Genomic DNA, 17887 nt, shown 5'->3' with positions numbered 1-17887 from the left:
AATGACTGCTGGCATCAAGTCTCAGACTGCTCTCACTCAGTCTCAGCTTGATGCCACGTGTGCTCTGACTGCTGGCCTCGTTGCTGGGTCCACCACAGTCCACCATGGATCTCACGGTGTTGCAGCAGCCCACCAAATTATTCTCCAGCAGAGTGATGCGGATGCTGAGGTGCTGCCCCGGGGGAGTGGCAGTGAGTCAGTGGAGCAGAATGACAGCATTCCTGAGCCCACCACTGCCACTCCGTCATTGCACTCATCACTGGCCGTCATCCAGCCAGCCCAGACTGTCACCGCTCAGCCTGAGGTGGTGTAGTCTACAGCGGGCTTTCCAGGCCCAGAGCTGGTCGAGGGCATCCTGCAAGGACATTTGCAGTCTCTGGCCCTGACACACAGCAGCTTTCCACCAGCCATGCAGCAGCCACAGGGGACACACTGCGAAGGTGCACTAGATTAGTTAGAACAAAAAGGGGATATAAGGAAATGCACAAGGGTGAGTAGTTAATATATTATCTAAGCCTTTGTTGTAATTATGATATAAATTCTGATTGGAATGTTTAATCATTGCTGTTGTCTCTCATTTCAGTTTTGGGGCTTTGCAATGGAAGGGAAAATGGATGTAGTGACGGGAACATCCAGAGGAACTGGGAAGGGGGATGGAATTTACTGGAACCAAAGTCTCATGAGATGGTCGTGTGCCTCCCTTGCAGCAGCGCGAGGGCCTCGCGGCCTCCTCCGTCGCTCATGTTGCTGCTCCTGCTCCTCTTCCCCCTTCTCCTGCCCTTCCTCCTCTTGCTCCTTCTCCTCAGGTGGTGTGGCTATGCCTGGTGGCAATGGCTGTGCCCTCATGATGGCGAGGCGAGTACTGGAGGGCTCCTCCCGAGTGATCAAGGCAGCGGAAGTGTTGCTTCAGCACTCCGATGGTCCGCTCAATTATGTTCCTAGTGGCGGCATGATTCTCATTGTATGAGTGCTGGGCAGGAGTGGTGGAATTGGGGAGGGGAGTCATGTGCCAGGTGGATAGCGATAGCCTTGTCTCTGAGTAGCCAGCCGCGAGCTTCATTTGGCGTCTGGAACAGAGCTGGCACACCGGTCTGGCACAGAATGAAGGCATCATGGCTGCTGCCGTTGAGTATTCTGCGTGTGTGGGCACACACCAACTGGACATTCAGTGAGTGGTAGCCTCTGCGGTTACGGAAGATCTCAGGATTGTGATGCGATGCCCGCAAAGCGACATAAGTGCAGTTAATATCGCCCTGCACCATGGGAAAGCTCGCCATCCTGACGAAGCCACATACATGCTTGTGTTGCTTCTCTCTGCTCATGGGGAAGGAGATGTAGTCCCTCCTCCTTCTGTACAGAGCATCTGTGACCTCGTGGATAGAGCAATGGATGGCAAAATGGGAGATGTTGGAGATGTCTCCTGTTGCTCCCTGAAAAGATCCATTAGCATAGAAATTGAGTGCGATGGTGACCTTGACTGCCACTGAGAGAGCCGTCCTCACCCTGGTCTAAGACTCGAGGTCTGGTTGCAGCAGATGGTACAGCTCTGTGACCACGTCCTTGCTGAAACACAGCCTTCGCACGCACTGTTCCTCAGTGAAATTTATGTAGGAGAACTGCTGCCGGAATACTCTGAGAGGGTAAGGTCTCCTGTTGCCAGCCCTGTGGCACCTTCTTCCTCTGGCCGCATTTTGCTGTGCTTCTCCCTGTCCAGCTGCCTATCTTTGTCTGTGCCTTCATCTGGGCCTTGCTCCCTGTGCCTCTCCATGGGCCGCTCCATGTGTCTTTCTCTCTCCCTCCCTCCATACCTTTCTCTCTGTAATTGTCGCCATCTTTTTCTTTGCCTAAGCAATCTCCGACGGTAACATCGGAGCAGGAGCTCAAGTGCCACCACAACCCCCATGAAGCGAGAGAAATGTTGTAACTTCAAATCTGCCCTGAGTTATACAGGGAAATAGTTGGGAGGCAAAAGACTTGTTGTGTAAAAGTCGCCGCTATCAGTCCACCAGCCACTCTGCCTATCGGTTTGAAAGCAGAAAAAGGTAATGACCGACAGAATTTTTTTTTCAAGATGGCACCTTTAAATAGCGCTGATCCAGCTGGTACCCGACTGCAACTCGACAGCTTCATCACCAGGCGGTAAGCGAGGTTGCCTGGGGCAACTTAACTTCCAGGGTGATAATGGGGTGATGCGCACAGCGATGACATAATCATCGCTGCGTACAGCAGAGCGGGGCACTCCTGACAGGAGCGAGGCGCTCATTGCCTCTGCAAAACCCTCACCCAATTCCACAGGGCGGGTTGGGGGGCATTTTTGTGCCACGCTCAGGCGCCTCCGCTAAATGGGGTAATTTGGTCCCCTTAATCTCATTTACCCATAACTTAATCTAGATCAAATAAGTAGTCAAGAAAGTAAACTGTAAACTAAGTTAATTAAATACAGATTTAATTAAATAAAACAATGTCATATAGGGATGGCAGTGCAGGTGGTGTGCCGCAACTGCAGCTAGTGGGAGTTTGTGGCGAGAATTGTGATCCCAGGCAACCACGTTTGCAATGCCTGCATCCTGAGAAACTTCAGCTCAGAGTTGTTGATGAGGTGCAGACATTGCAGGGCATCAGGGAGGGGGAAAGTTAAATGGACACTTTGATTCAGGAGGCAGTCACACTCCTTAGATTAGGTAGTGGTACAGGTCTAGTTGGTGGTCAGGGAGGGTGTGACTGCAACTCAGGCAGGTAAGGGGACCCCAGGTGCAGTGCTGGAGAAGCCTCTGCCCTTGCCCTTATCCAACAGGCATGAGGTTTTTGCTGCCTATGTGGATGAGGGAAAAGCCTGCAGGATGGATGAGCAGGCTGACCATGGCACATGGTGCAGGAAGCCGCTCAGGTGGGAGAGTGAAAGGGAATGTAGTTGCGGTAGGGGACAGTAAAGCCAGAGGGATAGATACTGTTCTCTGCAGCTGCGACCAGGAGTTCCGACAGTTGTGTTGTCTGCCTGGTGCCAGGGTTAAAGACATCTCCTTGTGTTGGAGAAGAACTTGGAATGGGAAGGGGAGATTCCGGTCGTCATGGTTCACCTAGGAACCAATGACATAGGTAGAACAAGGAATGAGGTTCTGCTGAGAGAGTTTGAGGAGTTGGGCTTAAAAGGCAGAACTTCAAAGATACTTATCTCGGAATTGTTATCTGAGCCACGCGACAATTGGCACAGGGATAAGCAGATTACAAGGTTAAATGCGTGGCTGAAAGAGTGGTGTGGGAGGCAGGGGTTTAGCTTCATGGGACACTGGCAAGAGTACTGGGGAAAGAATGATCTGTTCTGTTGGGATGGGCTCCACTTCAACAGAGCTGGAACCAGTGTCTTGGTGAATTGAATAACTAAGGCAGTAGACAGGACTTTAAACTAATGACGGGGAGGGTGGGAGAATTCTGGAAAGAGTAAATTTTAAAGCAGCAAGAGAAATGTCCAGGCTCTGGAACAAAGCAGAGTTTTGGGTAAAAAAATAAGCAGCATGTATACTTGCTTTGGAGGCAGTTCAGAGTAGGTTCACTAGTTTGATTCCGGAAATGAGGTGGTTGACTTATGAGGAAAGGTTGAGTCGGTTGGGCCTCTACTCATTGAAATTCAGAAGAATTATTAAAGATGAAATAGCAGCGCATTTGGAAAGCAGTGACGATCGATCCAAGTCAGCATGGATTTATGAAGGGGGAATCATGCTTGACAAATCTTCTGGAATTTTTTGAGGATGTAACTAGTTGAGTGGACAAAGGAGAACCAGTGGATGTGGTGTATTTGAACTTTCAAAGGGCTTTTGACAAGGTCCCACACAAGAGATTGGTGTGCAAAATTAAAGCACATGGTATTGGGGGTAATCTACTGACGTGAATAGAGAACTGGTTGGCAGACAGGAAGCAGAGAGTCAGGAATAACGGGTCCTTTTCAGAATGGCAGGCAGTGACTAGTGGGGTGCCGCAGGGCTCAGTGCTGGGACCCCAGCTATTTACAATATACATTAATGATTTAGATGAAGGAATTGAGCGTAATATCTCCAAGTTTGCAGATGACACTAAGTTGGGTGGCAGTGTGAGCTGTGAGGAGGACGCTAAGGGGCTGCAGGGTGATGTGGACAGGTTAGGTGAGTGGGCAAATGCATGCCAGATGCAGTATAATGTGGATAAATGTGAGGTTATCCACTTTGGTGGCAAAAACACGAAGGCAGATTATTATCTGAATGGCGGCAGATTAGGAAAAGGGGAGATGGAACGTGACCTGGACGTCATGGTATATCAGTCATTGAAAGTTGGCATGTAGGTACAGCAGGCGGTGAAAAAGGCAAATGACATGTTGGCCTTCATAGCTAGGGGTTTTGAGTATAGGAGCAGGGAAGTCTTACTGCAGTTGTATAGGGCCTTGATGAGGCCTTACCTGGAATATTGTGTTAGTTTTGGTCTCCGAATCTGAGGAAGCACGTTCTTGCTATTGAGGGAGTGCAGCGAAGGTTCACCAGACTGATTCCTGGGGTGGCAGGACTAACATATGAGGAGAGACTGGATCGACTGGGCCTGTATTCACTGGAGTTTAGAAGGATGAGAGGGGATCTCATAGGAACATATAAAATTTTGACGGGACTGGACAGGTTAGATGCAGGAAGAACGTTCCCGATGCTGGGGAAGTCCAGAACCCGGGTACACAGTCTAAGGATAAGGGGTAAGCCATTTAGGACTGAGATGAGGAGATACTTCTTCACTCAGAGAGTTGCTAACCTGTGGAATTCTCTACCGCAGAGAGTTGTTGATGCCAGTTCATTGGATATATTCAAGAGGGAGTTAGATATGGCCCTTACGGCTAAAGGGATCAAGGGGTATGAAGAGAAAGCAGGAAAGGGGTACTGAGGTGAATGATCAGCCATGATCTTATTGAATGGTGGTGCAGGCTCGAAGGGCCGAATGGCCTGCTCCTACACCTATTTTCTAAGTTTCTATGTTTCTATCTTAACGAAACGTATAAGATTATGAGGGGACTTGACAAGGTGGATGCAGAGAGGATGTTTCCACTAATAGGGGAGACGAGAACTAGAGGGCATAATCTTAGAATAAGGAGCCGCCCATTTAAAACTGAGATGAGGAGAGATTTCTTCTCTCAGAGGGTTGTGAATCTGTGGAATTCACTGCCTCAGAGAGCTGTGGAAGCTGGGACATTGAATAAATTTATGACAGAAATAGACAGTTTCTTAAACGATAAGGGAATAAGGGGTTATGGGGAGCGGGCAGGGAAGTGGACCTGAGTCCATGATCGGATCAGCCATGATCGTATTAAATGGCAGAGCAGGCTCGAGGGGCCGTACGGCCTACTCCTGCTCTTATTTCTTATGTTCTCATGTTCTTATGGGTCAAGAAGGGACAGAGAGAGTATCAAAGGTAATAGAGCATCAGTGACTAAGGTGACATCAGGAAAAAATAGGAAAAAGTCAAAGCTAAAGGCACTATATCTGAAGGTGTGAAGCATTTGCAACTAAATAGATGAATTAATAGCGCAGATAGAAATGAATATGTTTGACCTGATAGCCATTACAGAGTCGTGGTTGCAAAGTGACCCACGGTTGGGAACTAAATATTCCAAGATACTTAACTTTTAGGAGAGATAGGGACAATGGAAAAGGCGGAGGGGTAGCCCTGATAATAAAGGATGGGATAAAGACAGTGGAGAGAAAGGTTCTTAGCTCAGAAAATCAAGAAGTAGAATTAGTTTGGGTGGAGCTAAGAAACAGTAAGGGGTAAAAAGCACTGGTGGGAGTTGTTTATAGGGCAGAGTATAAATCAGGAAATTAGAGGCACATGTAACAAGGGCAATACAGTAATCATGGGAGTCTTTAATCTATGTATAGACTGGGAAACCAAATTTGCAATAATAGTGGGAGAGACGAGTTCATGGAATATATACACAAGATCGAATTCTGGAACAGTATGTTAAGGAACCAACAAGGAAACAAGCTATTTCAGATCTAGTATTATGCAATGAGAAAGGGTTAATTAATAACCTTGCCTTTTCCATTATGCCTATCTCTTTTAAAAGTTAAGTATCTTGGAATATTTAGTTCCCAACCGTGGTCACTTTGCAACCACGTCTCCGTAATGGCTATTAGGTCAAACATATTCATTTCTATCTGCGCTATTAATTGATCTATTTTGTTGCAAATGCTTCACACATTCAGATATAGTGCCTTTAGCTTTGACTTTTTTCTATTTTTTTCCTGATGTCACCTTAGTCACTGATGCTCTATTACCTTTGATACTTTGGGGAAGAGTGACCATAAAATAGAATTTTATATTGAGTTTGAATGTGATTTAGTTAAGTCTGAAACTAGGGTCTTAAATCTAAACAAATCAAACTACATAGGTATGAGAGGAGAGTTGGCTAAGGTAGATTGGGACACTACATTAAAAGGTTGACAAGTAATGGCTAGCATTTAAAGAATTAATACATAAACCTCAGTGATACCTACAGTTTATGTTTTTAATTTCCTGTCAACTATGAACCAAGGCTGAGAAATTGGACATGCACCTAAAATGGGTACAAAATCGGCAAAGTGATTGCTCAGCATACATGTCCGTGCGAACCTCAGGCTGGTTTGAAATTTGTCATTGGGTCTCATTTGAACTAAACTGGCGAGCTGCGGGCGCCAATATAGTGTCCCGATGCAGTTTGCCAGTCGGGTCTGTCACCAGTTCCAACACCGAGCTGACCATGAGGTAGGTGCTAAGAGAGGGGGTGGAGGCAAAGTGGAGGAGGGCGAGACTGGGTTGGCAGCAGTCCTTAGTATTTTTGTAGAGCTAGGAGGAGCACTCCTGCTCCTCACTACATGAAGCTGAATTGGATCTCCGTAAATGGAAACTTAAAAAAAAAATTCTGCCCATTTCTTGAGTTGCCTCCAGCGGTCCCTTTAAAGATCACTGGTTAGGCCACAGAAGACCTGATGCAACAAATTCCACCCATTTGTACACAAATTTCAACTGGGGTCTAAACCTGGTTTACCCAATTTACACATGCAAGGCACCCAGTGCTTGTTTCGGCAGGCACTCTAGTCATCTAAAAGTCACCCGCTTCCCGTTAAACTGCTGGGGGAGATCAAGCACAAATCCCACAGGATCAGGTGGAATTTTGCATCATGCCCAATATTACTCTCCATTATCTTTAATGGAGTGTAAAATCAGGTGGGTGTAAAACCACCATTGCACCTGATCCCATCAGTTTCCCAACCGGCGGGTTAGATGCGAGTTCATTGTGGATAAGGCAAGTCCTGCTGCTTATTCCAGGCAACAAAGCTAAAACGATTACCAGATCAGTTAAAACCGTCACCAGTATTAGAGACTAAACTGCTAAGTAAATGTACTCTCTTCATTTTAGGAGGTGGTGGGTGCCATCGGCTGCACACACGTGGCAATCCAAGCACACCCAGAATAACCAGGAGCATTCATCACCACAAGGGGTTCCTTCCATCAATGTTCAGCTAGTGAGCAACCACAAAGAGCAACCACAAAAAAGGTTTGTGCAGGTCTGCGCCATATTCCCTGGGAGCTGCCATAATGCTTTCATACTGCGGCAGTTCATCAGTCCAAAAGTGTTCAGACTTGGAACCAGCCTTAAAGGGTGGCTGCTAGGTGACAAAGGATACCCCATTCAATCCTGGCTGATGACACCTCTGAGGAACCCGACCGATGAACATCAGGAGCGCTGCAATGCAAGCGTATAACCAAATAGGTCATTAAGCAAGCCCAAGTAGTGCTTCATGTGCCTGGACAGGACTGGAGGAAAACTTCAGTACTCACCAGCGAGGGTCTCCAATATAATCATGGTGTTCTGCGTTCTGCACAACCTAGTGCAGCAGCAAGGACTAGATGTGCAGGAGGAACAAGTCGCTCAGCACTCCTCATCTGATGAGGATTCCAATACCAAGGAGGAGGAAGAGGAAGATACATAAGAACATAAGAAATAGGAGCAGGAGTAGGCCATACGGCCCTTCGAGCCTGCTCCGCCATTTTATACGATCTTGGCTGATCCGATCATGGACTCAGGTCCACTTCCCTGCCCGCCCCCCATAACCTCTTATTCCCTTATCGGTTAAGAAACTGTCTATCTCTGTCTTAAATTTATTCAATGTCCCAGCTTCCACTGTTCTCTGAGGCAGCAAATTCCACAGATTTACAACCCTCTGAGAAAAGAAATTTCTCCTCGTCTCAGTTTTAAATAGGCGGCCCCTTATTCTAAGATTATGCCCTCTAGTTCTACTCTCCCCCATCAGTGGAAACATTTTCTCTGCATCCACCTTGTCAAGCCCCCTCATAATCTTATACGTTTCAATAAGATCACCTCTCAATCTTCTGAATTCCAATGAGTAGAGGCCCAACCCACTCAACCTTTCCTCACAGGTCAACCCCCTCATCTCCGGAATCAACATAGTGAACCTTTTCTGAACTGCCTCCAAAGCAAATATGTCCTTTCGTAAATATGGAAACCAAACCTGCACGCAGTATTCCAGGTGTGGCCTCACCAATACCCTGTATAACTGTAGCAAGACTTCCCTGCTTTTATACTCCATCCCCTTTGCAATAAAAGGCCAAGATTCCATTGGCTTCCTGATCACTTGCTGTACCTGCATACTATCCTTTTGTGTTTCATGCACAAGATGGTGCACCCAATGCTAGAGCTACTCAAGATGCCAGGGATGCCCTAATAGTTCAACGGTTCAGTTAGTCACTCACATTGGACCAAAGTATCAATCGCATCCCCTTCCCTTCCCCCTTCCCCCCACCCCCCACACAAGCAGTCCTGTAACCATCTATCCACTCATTACACATGCACCAATTGGTCTCAATCAATTCCATGTCTTCAAATTCAGCCATGCAAGAATGGGGAACATAGGATTGTGGTGCAAAATAAAAAATGTAATATGACTTAATCAATTAAAAGTATTAATATATTTTCAAAAACGCTCATGTGCATATCCTTGCTGAACTACAAAGGGCTGGATTTTGGCTCATTTGCACCTCAGCTGGCGCCCCGACGGTGCGTTAAATGCTGTTTCTCGGCGTTATGCCGGGCATCCATGATTTACCGCCTGGGCGGAAGATTCAGCTATTGCTTTGCACCAGCACAAAAACATACCGCCGCGCCCTCCATTTTTAGCGTGATGATGACGTCAATCATCATGCCACACTGCGCTAGTGCCCCAGATGGAACATTCAGCCTTAACGCCTCATTTAACGCCCGCCCCAGGAAACGCCTGAAAAAAAAAACAGGCGGTCCCAGAGTGCGGCAGGCGGTATTGGCAGCAATTTTAAATGGATGGATGAGGATCCTACATTGCAGATCATATTGACAACAGTTGTGCACATAATGCTGTGTGAAGCTCCAACTTGCAAACTTCACTTTTATCTGTCATTACAGTGCCCTTACAACTTCAGTAAGAGAATTTAATGCCGGCATTACTAGTTCGCCAGCTTATCATGCTCCATGCTATTGCCAGGCGGTGTCAAGCAAGAGGAAGGACTCTTGGCCATGTCAGCACACAGATGACGAGAAGCCAAAGACGTCCGGGGAGGAGGGCTTACCCCTCCCCCCCGCCCCCCCCCCATGGGCTCAGACCTCCAGCTCTCTGAGGAGCAATGTGTGAGAAGGCTGTGCTTCCGAAAGGAAGTGCTGACAAAGATACGCTATCTCCTATAGGCAGTCCCATGCCTGGAGGCAGCCTTCAATGCTCCCCTCAACAGGTTTCTGAATTCATTGTGGTGTGCTGCATGTTGCACAGCTTGCCATCATGAGGGGCCAGGCATTGTCAATGGGGATTCCATGCCCACCTCAGGAGGAAGAGGGCGATGAAGAGGAGCCTGGCGAGGCCCCCATTTGATAGCCACCCCATCCACGGAAAAGGCAGTATGGAGATGCTGCTAGACCAACATTCGCATGTTGCCAACTCATATTGGACCGGCTCTCCTAAATGGAGGAAACTGAGGGATGGAGCTAATACTGGACACGCTATGTGCCCCCATAAAGGAACATCACCGGTGAACGTTGGAATGATGCACAAGATGCCAATGGCAAATGATGAGTCATAAATTCTCCAGCAACAAGTCACAAAAATATCCCCACCAAAATCAAACCATACAATATACAACATTATGTTGCAGGGCACTAAACAATGAAACTTCTTTACCACTGCAAGTTTCACCTGGGCGCACAAAGTCCGTTGTGTAACGCCAACGCTCCTCCAATGTACATTTGCCGGAACTTGCAGTTGGAGGTGCAAACTATTTTCAGGCACTAACTTTAAGGCCCCGCCGCGATTAACGCCCCAAAATCCAGCCAAAAGCTTTTCTCTTTCTATCTCTCCACTTCCACATGGCACAATCCGTGTGGCTGCAGCAGAGGGAGTGGCAGGCTGCGCCGATGCCTGCTCCGACTATTGAGGTGCTCGCGGCCGATGATCTCCAGGTGTTGCAGCCCATGAGGGCCCCGCAAGACGGATGCTGGTTGAGGGGGGCAATGAATGAGACGGGAAAATGCTTTCAGAGGAGTTTGCACTTTCATCTCACCTATCGCCATCATCCCTCTCCTGGGCCAGCGGAACATCACTCCTGCCCCTCTGCGGGAGAGCAGCTTGGAGAAGATCAGTGACACGCTGGATGCCCATGCATAATCCTGTATAAGGCGTTAGGCATATTGCCATCCATAGTTTGCTGTGCCGCCGTCTGGGCCTGCAGGGACTCATTAGTGTGCCGTGATTCAAGTTTCACGAAGGAGGCCACACCCACAGTGGAAAATTGGATCTTCGCAAGGGCCTGTGACATCACTCCACAAAAGTTTGAGCTGGACTACTCCATTCTTTGGGACATTGTGGTTAGTGTGCTTGGCAGGACTGACAGTAACTGGTTGTGGTGGTTGGAGGTCAATCAACACAGCCCTAAGCCCTAACTATTCTATTTATTTACATATTTACTGTTGTCCCTTGGTTTAAAGCACTTTACACCTCCTACCCTTCTACACTGAATTTCCACTCTCACCAAATTTCCATTGTCACTCTGTTTAACATAGTGTGCACACACAACTCTGTGTGCGTCGCAAATATCCCTCTCATATATATCTTTTAAAAACACACTAGTTACAACTAGTCATTCAACAGCCAGCCACAACAATTAACACCTAGTCAGGTACTCACTTACAGCTGTTAATTATTAAGTGACAGTGACTTGCAGTTTTAAAGTCAAGTTTTAAACTAAGAAAATTATGTTGAATTTCAGGCTGATACAACACACTATCTGCACTATTTGCCCACTATGTATCAGTGAATTCCCACTCTCATCAAATTCCTGTTGCCACTCTCTTTAGCAAGCCGCTAATTTAGCAGATTCACCCAACTCTGAACACAGCACCGAAGAAGGTGATGATGCAGCCGCAGATCAAGATAAACCCACGAAGGTCCACTTCTGAGACAATATTTTCTTTTCCATCATGGACTCAGTTATAAGTGGTCTCAAAAAGTGCTTTAATGCATTTGCGAGTATCTGCAAAAGATTTAAATTCTGATGGAACTTTCTTGAAATTGAAGAAGTTGGTCTCAATTGTTCTCTCAATTTTTATTCCACTGATATCTCAGGTGAGGGAAGGGCAGATCTGCGAGCATTAGGGTTTGGGAGAATTGAGGTGCTGTGACGGGTGAGAATGCTGGTGTTTGGTAGCCTTGTGAGGCCACAACATACCTGAACCACTGGAAAGAGAGAAAACAGCAGGATCTGATTTTCAGTCCTTGGTATGCAGTGTTCTCTGTACGTCGACAAGGGTTCAGGTCCGTTTTAAGCTCTGATCTCAATAAATCGATTATTTAAAATTAAGCAGTGTCGATAATTCTAAATTTGGATAGTTTAAAAATTATTTTTCAATAAATGGAAAATCAACTTTTCCCCCATCTGTGTGTGATATTTTATGGTTCTATCTCATTTCTTGCTTTCCCCTGACTATCCCAATTTTTTTCTCCATCATTTTTCACAATCATTGTGTCATTTTTGACAATGCTTTTAGCAGCCTTTGAGTAAGTCTATCTGATATATCTGCTTACAAGTGTTTTCGTAATCTCTACAGCAGCTTTGAGTCCAGTACACTTCTACACCGCACTCCGGAGATGGTTTATTCAGTAGTAGCTTTCTACACTGAAGCTGAATTCAGCAAAGGCACATCCAGTTTGATTCCCCTATTTATTAGGACCACCTTCATTTAAAAATCAACTATTAGAGAAACTATTGCTTTATAATTCAGATCATTTTGAAATACTGTTTATAAACATACTCATATCTAACTCCTCCCCATGCTACTACAATTATGGCCCAGAATTTCTTGTAATTATCATTAATTACACCGTTTCATATCTTGATCTTCATGTTGCGAACTTACTCCAAAATTTCTTGTGAAAATAATTTACACACAGAGGGCATAATGATATAAGAACATAAGAACATAAGAAATACGAGCAGGAGTAGGCTATATGGCCCCTCGAGCCTGCTCCGCCATTTAATACGATCATGGCTGATCCAATCATGGACTCAGGTCCACTTCCCTGCCCGCTCCCCATAAACCCTTATTTCCTTCTCAGTTAAGAAACTGTCGATCTCTGTTTTAAATTTATTCAATGTCCCAGCTGCCACAGCTCTCTGAGGCAGCGAATTCCACAGATTTACAACCCTCTGAGAGAAGAAATTTCTCCTCATCTCAGTTTTAAATGGGTGGCCCCTTATTCTAAGATTATGCCCCCTAGTTCTAGTCTCCCCCATCAGTGGAAACATCCTCTTTGCATCCACCTTGTCACGCCCCCTCATAATCTTATACATTTTGATAAGGTCACCTCTCATTCTTCTGAATTCCAATGAGTAGAGGCCCAACCTACTCAACCTTTCCTCACAAGTCAACCCCCTCATCTCTAGAATCAACCTAGTGAACCTTCTCTGAACTGCCTCCAAAGCAAGTATATCTTTTCGTAAATAAGGAAACCAAAACTGCACGCAGTATTCCAGGTGTGGCCTCGCCAATACCCTGTATACTTGTAGCAAGACTTCCCTACTTTTATACTCCATCCCCTTTGCAATAAAGGTCAAGATTCCATTGGCCTTTTGCAGATTTTGTGTGTTCTCCTCAGACACTGCTTTTCCTTCCATTTTTGTATCATCAGCAAACTTGGCTATGTTACACTCGGTCCTTTCTTCCAAGTCATTAATGTAGATTGTAAATAGTTGGGGTCCTAGCACTGATCCCTGCGGCACCCCACTAGTTACTGATTGCCAACCCGAGAATGAACCATTTATCCCGACTCTCTGTTCTCTGTTAGTTAGCCAATCCTCTATCCATGCTAATATTTTACCTCCAACCCCGTGAACTTTTCTCTTGTGCAGTAACCTTTTATGTGGCACCTTTTCAAATGCCTTCTGGAAATTCAAATACACCACATGCACTGGTTCCTTTTTATCCACCCTCGTTCGTTACATCCTCAAAGAATTCCAGCAAATTTGTCAAACATGACTTCCCCTTCATAAATCCATGCTGACTCTGCCTGACCAAATTATGCTTTTCCAAAGGTCCTGCTACTGCTTATTTAGAAGGCCGATAAATCCCCAGGGCCTAATAGTCTGCATCCCAGAGTACTTAAGGAAGTGGCCCGAGAAATAGTGGATGCATTGGTGGTCATTTTCCAACATTCTATAGACTCTTTATCAGTTCCTATGGATTGGAGGGTAGCCAATGTAACCCCACTTTTTAAAAAAGGAGGGAGAGAAAACAGGGAATTATAGACCGGTAGTGGGGAAAATGTTGGAATCAATTATTAAAGATGTAATAGCAGCACATTTGGAAAGCAGTGACAGGATCGGTCCAAGTCAGTATGGATTTATGAAAGTGAAATCATGCTTGACAAATCTAGAATTTTTTTTGAGGACAAGAGTGGACAAGGGAGAACCAGTGGATGTGGTGTATTTGGACTTTCAAAAGGCTTTTGACAAAGTCCCACACAAGAGATTAGAGTGCAAAATTAAAGCACATTGTATTGGGGGTAATGTATTGATGTGGATAGAGAACTGTTTAGCAGATAGGAAGCAAAGAGTAGGAATAAACGGCTCCTTTTCAGAATGGCAGGCAGTGACTAGTGGGGTACCGCAGGGTTCAGTGCTGGGACTCCAGCTATTTACAATATACATTAATGATTTAGACGAGGGAATTGAATGTAAGATCTCCAAGTTTGCAGATGACACTAAGCTGGGTGGCAGTGTAAACTATAAGGAGGACACTAAGAGGCTGCAGGGTGACTTGGACAGGTTAGGTGAGTGGGCAAATGCATGGCAGATGCAGTATAATGTAGATAAATGTGAGGTTATCAACTTTGGTGGCCAAAACAGGAAGGCAGAATATTATCTGAATTGTGACAGATTAGGAAAAGGGGAGGTGCAACAAGATCTGGGTATCATGGTACATCAGTCATTGAAAGTTGGCATGTAGGTACAGCAGGCGGTGAAGGTAAATGGCATGTTGGCCTTCATAGCGAGAGGATTTGAGTATAGGAGCAGGGAGGTCTTACTACAGTTGTACAGGGCCTTGGTGAGACCACATCTTGAGTATTGTGTTCAGTTTTGGTATCCTAATCTGAGGAAGGACATTCTTGCTATTTAGGGAGTGCAGTGAAGATTCACCAGACTGATTCCCGGGATGGCAGGACTGACATATGAAGAAAGACTGGATCGACTAGGCTTATATTCACTGGAATTTAAAAGAATGAGAGGCGATCTCATAGAAACATGTAAAATTCTGATGGGATTGGGCAGGTTAGATGCAGGAAGAATGCTCCTGATGTTGGAGAAGTCCAGAAGGATAAGGGGTAAGCCATTTAGGACCGGGATGCTGAGAAACTTCTTCACACAGAGAATTGTGAATCTGTGGAATTCTCATCTACAGAAAGGTGTTGAGGCCAGTTCGTTAGATATATTCAAAAAGGAGTTAGATGTGACCCTTACGGCTAAAGGGATCAAAAGGTATGGAGAGAAAGCAGGAACGGGATACTGAAGTTGCATGGTCAGCCATGATAATATTGAATGGTGGTGTAGACTCGAAGGGCCAAATGGCCTACTCCTGCATCTATTTTCTATGTTTCTATAATGAACTCCAACATTTTCCCAATCAATGATCTCAGAAGCAATGTTGCCAATGGCTTACCCTGAAAACCTCTCACGCCACTATGAGTACTTGTTGAATTAAAAGTTTTTCTGATGTTTGTTGGATAAAAGTTTTTAAAACTATTTTTGGAGCACAATATTCATTGCTGTTGTTTGTTGACTGCAAGTTTAATGGCGTTTTATTACTGAATAAAAGTTCTGTTGTTTGTTTCCTTGCCTATTGTTCCTTGTATATCTGGGAGGGTGCTGAGCACCTAGAGTCTCATCACCGAGAGCATGCAGAAAACAAGCACATGCAGCGGAGAGTGCGGCAAACCAGTCCCACCCACCTTTTCCTTCAACCACTGTCTGTCCCACTTGTGACAGAGACTGTAATTCCCATAATGGACTGTACAGCCACCTAAGAACTCACTTTTAGAGTGGATTATTTTGAAGTACTGTTTATAAACACACTAATATCTAACTCCTCCTTATGCTACTACAATAATGGTGCAGAATTTCCTGTAGTTAATGTCATGTATCTTACATTATTATATATAACAGTGTCCTAACATGCTATACATGACTGTAATAAGATATGACCTGTAACCACCAGCATACCTTATATACCAGCAAGAGACAGGTATATAAGGACAGGTCTCAGGCAAGTGCAGCATTCCAGAGCTGTGAAATAAAGGTGCAGGTCCAGAGTGACTTTGACTTCACTACATGCCTCGTGTGAATCTGTACTGAGGGGACAGGACTTTACAGTTAACATCTGCACTAATCCGTTGGCCTGCCTGGTACATTTTCGCAGGCCATATCCTAAAGGCAGAGAATGTGTTCCGTACGAGCGCACCAAATAAAGACAGCTAATGCAGAAGAACTAAAATACTGAATTTGCCGTGGATTTGTTTAAAGTTCCCAGCGTGGGCGCATGTCTCCTGCGTGTGTGGCCCGCGGATAAATACCTGGCAGCGGAGTGCGCACACTGAAGTTGGCGTGTCAGGGATCGCACGGTAGGCCTTTGCCTCAGCTGGGTGTCTCTGGAGTCGAAAGGAGAGTCTGCGGATCACAAGCTGTAAATTGATAGGAGAGGAAGGAGTCTGTGCTGAACTTCCAACATTAAATTGTCAGCGGACCTGCCAGCCGCAGTTATACAAATCTACAGTTCAAAGTTCAGGCCCTGTGTGGGGCTATGTAGGGGACTGTTCGAGGTACGATTCCCATTGATGCACCCTCATTTTTCTGCAGATATTTCTCGGGACTATTTGTACGGAATATTTTGACGACAGGCGACAAGCCCCGCCCCCTCACGGCCGAATCAATCTATGCGCATGTGGGAGGGGAGGGAGAGAGAGAGAGAGAGAGGCTGGGGGGGGGCGGAAGAGAGAGAGGCTTGGGGGGGGGGGAAGAGAGAGAGGCTGGGGGGGGGGAGAAGAGAGAGAGGCTGGGGGGGGGGGAGAAGAGAGAGAGGCTGGGGAGAAGAGAGAGAGGCTGGGGGGGGGGGAGAAGAGAGAGAGGCTGGGGAGAAGAGAGAGAGGCTGGGGGGGGGGGGAGAAGAGAGAGAGGCTGGGGGGGGGGGGAGAAGAGAGAGAGGCTGGGGGGGGGGGGAGAAGAGAGAGAGGCTGGGGGGGGGGGAGAAGAGAGAGAGGCTGGGGGGGGGGGAGAAGAGAGAGAGGCTGGGGGGGGGGGAGAAGAGAGAGAGGCTGGGGGGGGGGGAGAAGAGAGAGAGGCTGGGGGGGGGGGAGAAGAGAGAGAGGCTGGGGGGGGGGGGGAAGAGAGAGAGGCTTGTGGTGCTGGGGAGGAGGGGGGGGAGTGAGAGGCTGGGGAGGAGGAGGGGGAGGGGAGTGAGAGGCTGGGGAGGAGGAGGGGGGGGGAGTGAGAGGCTGGGGAGGAGGAGGGAGGGGAGTGAGAGGCTGGGGAGGAGGAGGGGGGGGGAGTGAGAGGCTGGGGAGGAGGAGGGGGGGGAGTGAGAGGCTGGGGAGGAGGGGGGGGAGTGAGAGGCTGGGGAGGAGGGGGGGGAGTGAGAGAAGCTGGGGAGGAGGGGGGGAGGAGAGTGAGAAGCTGGGGGGGAGGAGAGTGAGAGGCAGGGGGGGAGGAGAGTGAGAGGCTGGGGAGGAGGGGGGAGGAGAGTGATAGGCTGGGGAGAAGGGGGGGGAGAGTGATAGGCTGGGGAGGAGGGGGGGGGAGTGAGAGGCTGGGGAGGAGGGGGGGGAGTGAGAGGCTGGGGAGGAGGGGGGGGGAGTGAGAGGCTGGGGAGGAGGGGGGGGAGTGAGAGGCTGGGGAGGAGGGGGGGGGAGTGAGAGGCTGGGGAGGAGGGGGGGGGAGTGAGAGGCTGGGGAGGAGGGGGGGGGAGTGAGAGGCTGGGGAGGAGGGGGGGGGAGTGAGAGGCTGGGGAGGAGGGGGGGGAGTGAGAGGCTGGGGAGGAGGGGGGGGGAGTGAGAGGCTGGGGAGGAGGGGGGGGGGAGTGAGAGGCTGGGGAGGAGGGGGGGGGGAGTGAGAGGCTGGGGAGGAGGGGGGGGGAGTGAGAGGCTGGGGAGGAGGGGGGGGGGAGTGAGAGGCTGGGGAGGAGGGGGGGGGAGGAGGGGGGGGGAGTGAGAGGCTGGGGAGGAGGGGGGGGAGTGAGAGGCTGGGGAGGGGGGGGGGAGGAGGGGGGGGAGTGAGAGGCTGGGGAGGAGGGGGGGGGAGTGAGAGGCTGGGGAGG

General features: G+C 47.7%; 1 protein-coding gene across 1 annotated transcript in view; it reads right to left on the bottom strand.

The window, feature by feature from the left end:
• Window positions 1–16486, bottom strand: part of LOC139263808 (probable 2-ketogluconate reductase) — a 44104-nt gene extending 27618 nt beyond the window's left edge. Inside the window, exon 1 of the mRNA XM_070879861.1 lies at window positions 16152–16486. The gene's annotated coding sequence lies outside the window, so the exon portion shown is untranslated. The remainder of the gene's footprint in view (window positions 1–16151) is intronic.
• Window positions 16487–17887: the final 1401 nt, after the last annotated feature.

This window comes from Pristiophorus japonicus, chromosome 5 (assembly GCF_044704955.1).
Source record: "Pristiophorus japonicus isolate sPriJap1 chromosome 5, sPriJap1.hap1, whole genome shotgun sequence".
Lineage (NCBI taxonomy): Eukaryota > Metazoa > Chordata > Chondrichthyes > Pristiophoridae > Pristiophorus > Pristiophorus japonicus.
Note: the sequence above shows the minus strand (reverse complement) of the source record. Positions and strands in the feature narration are given on the sequence as shown.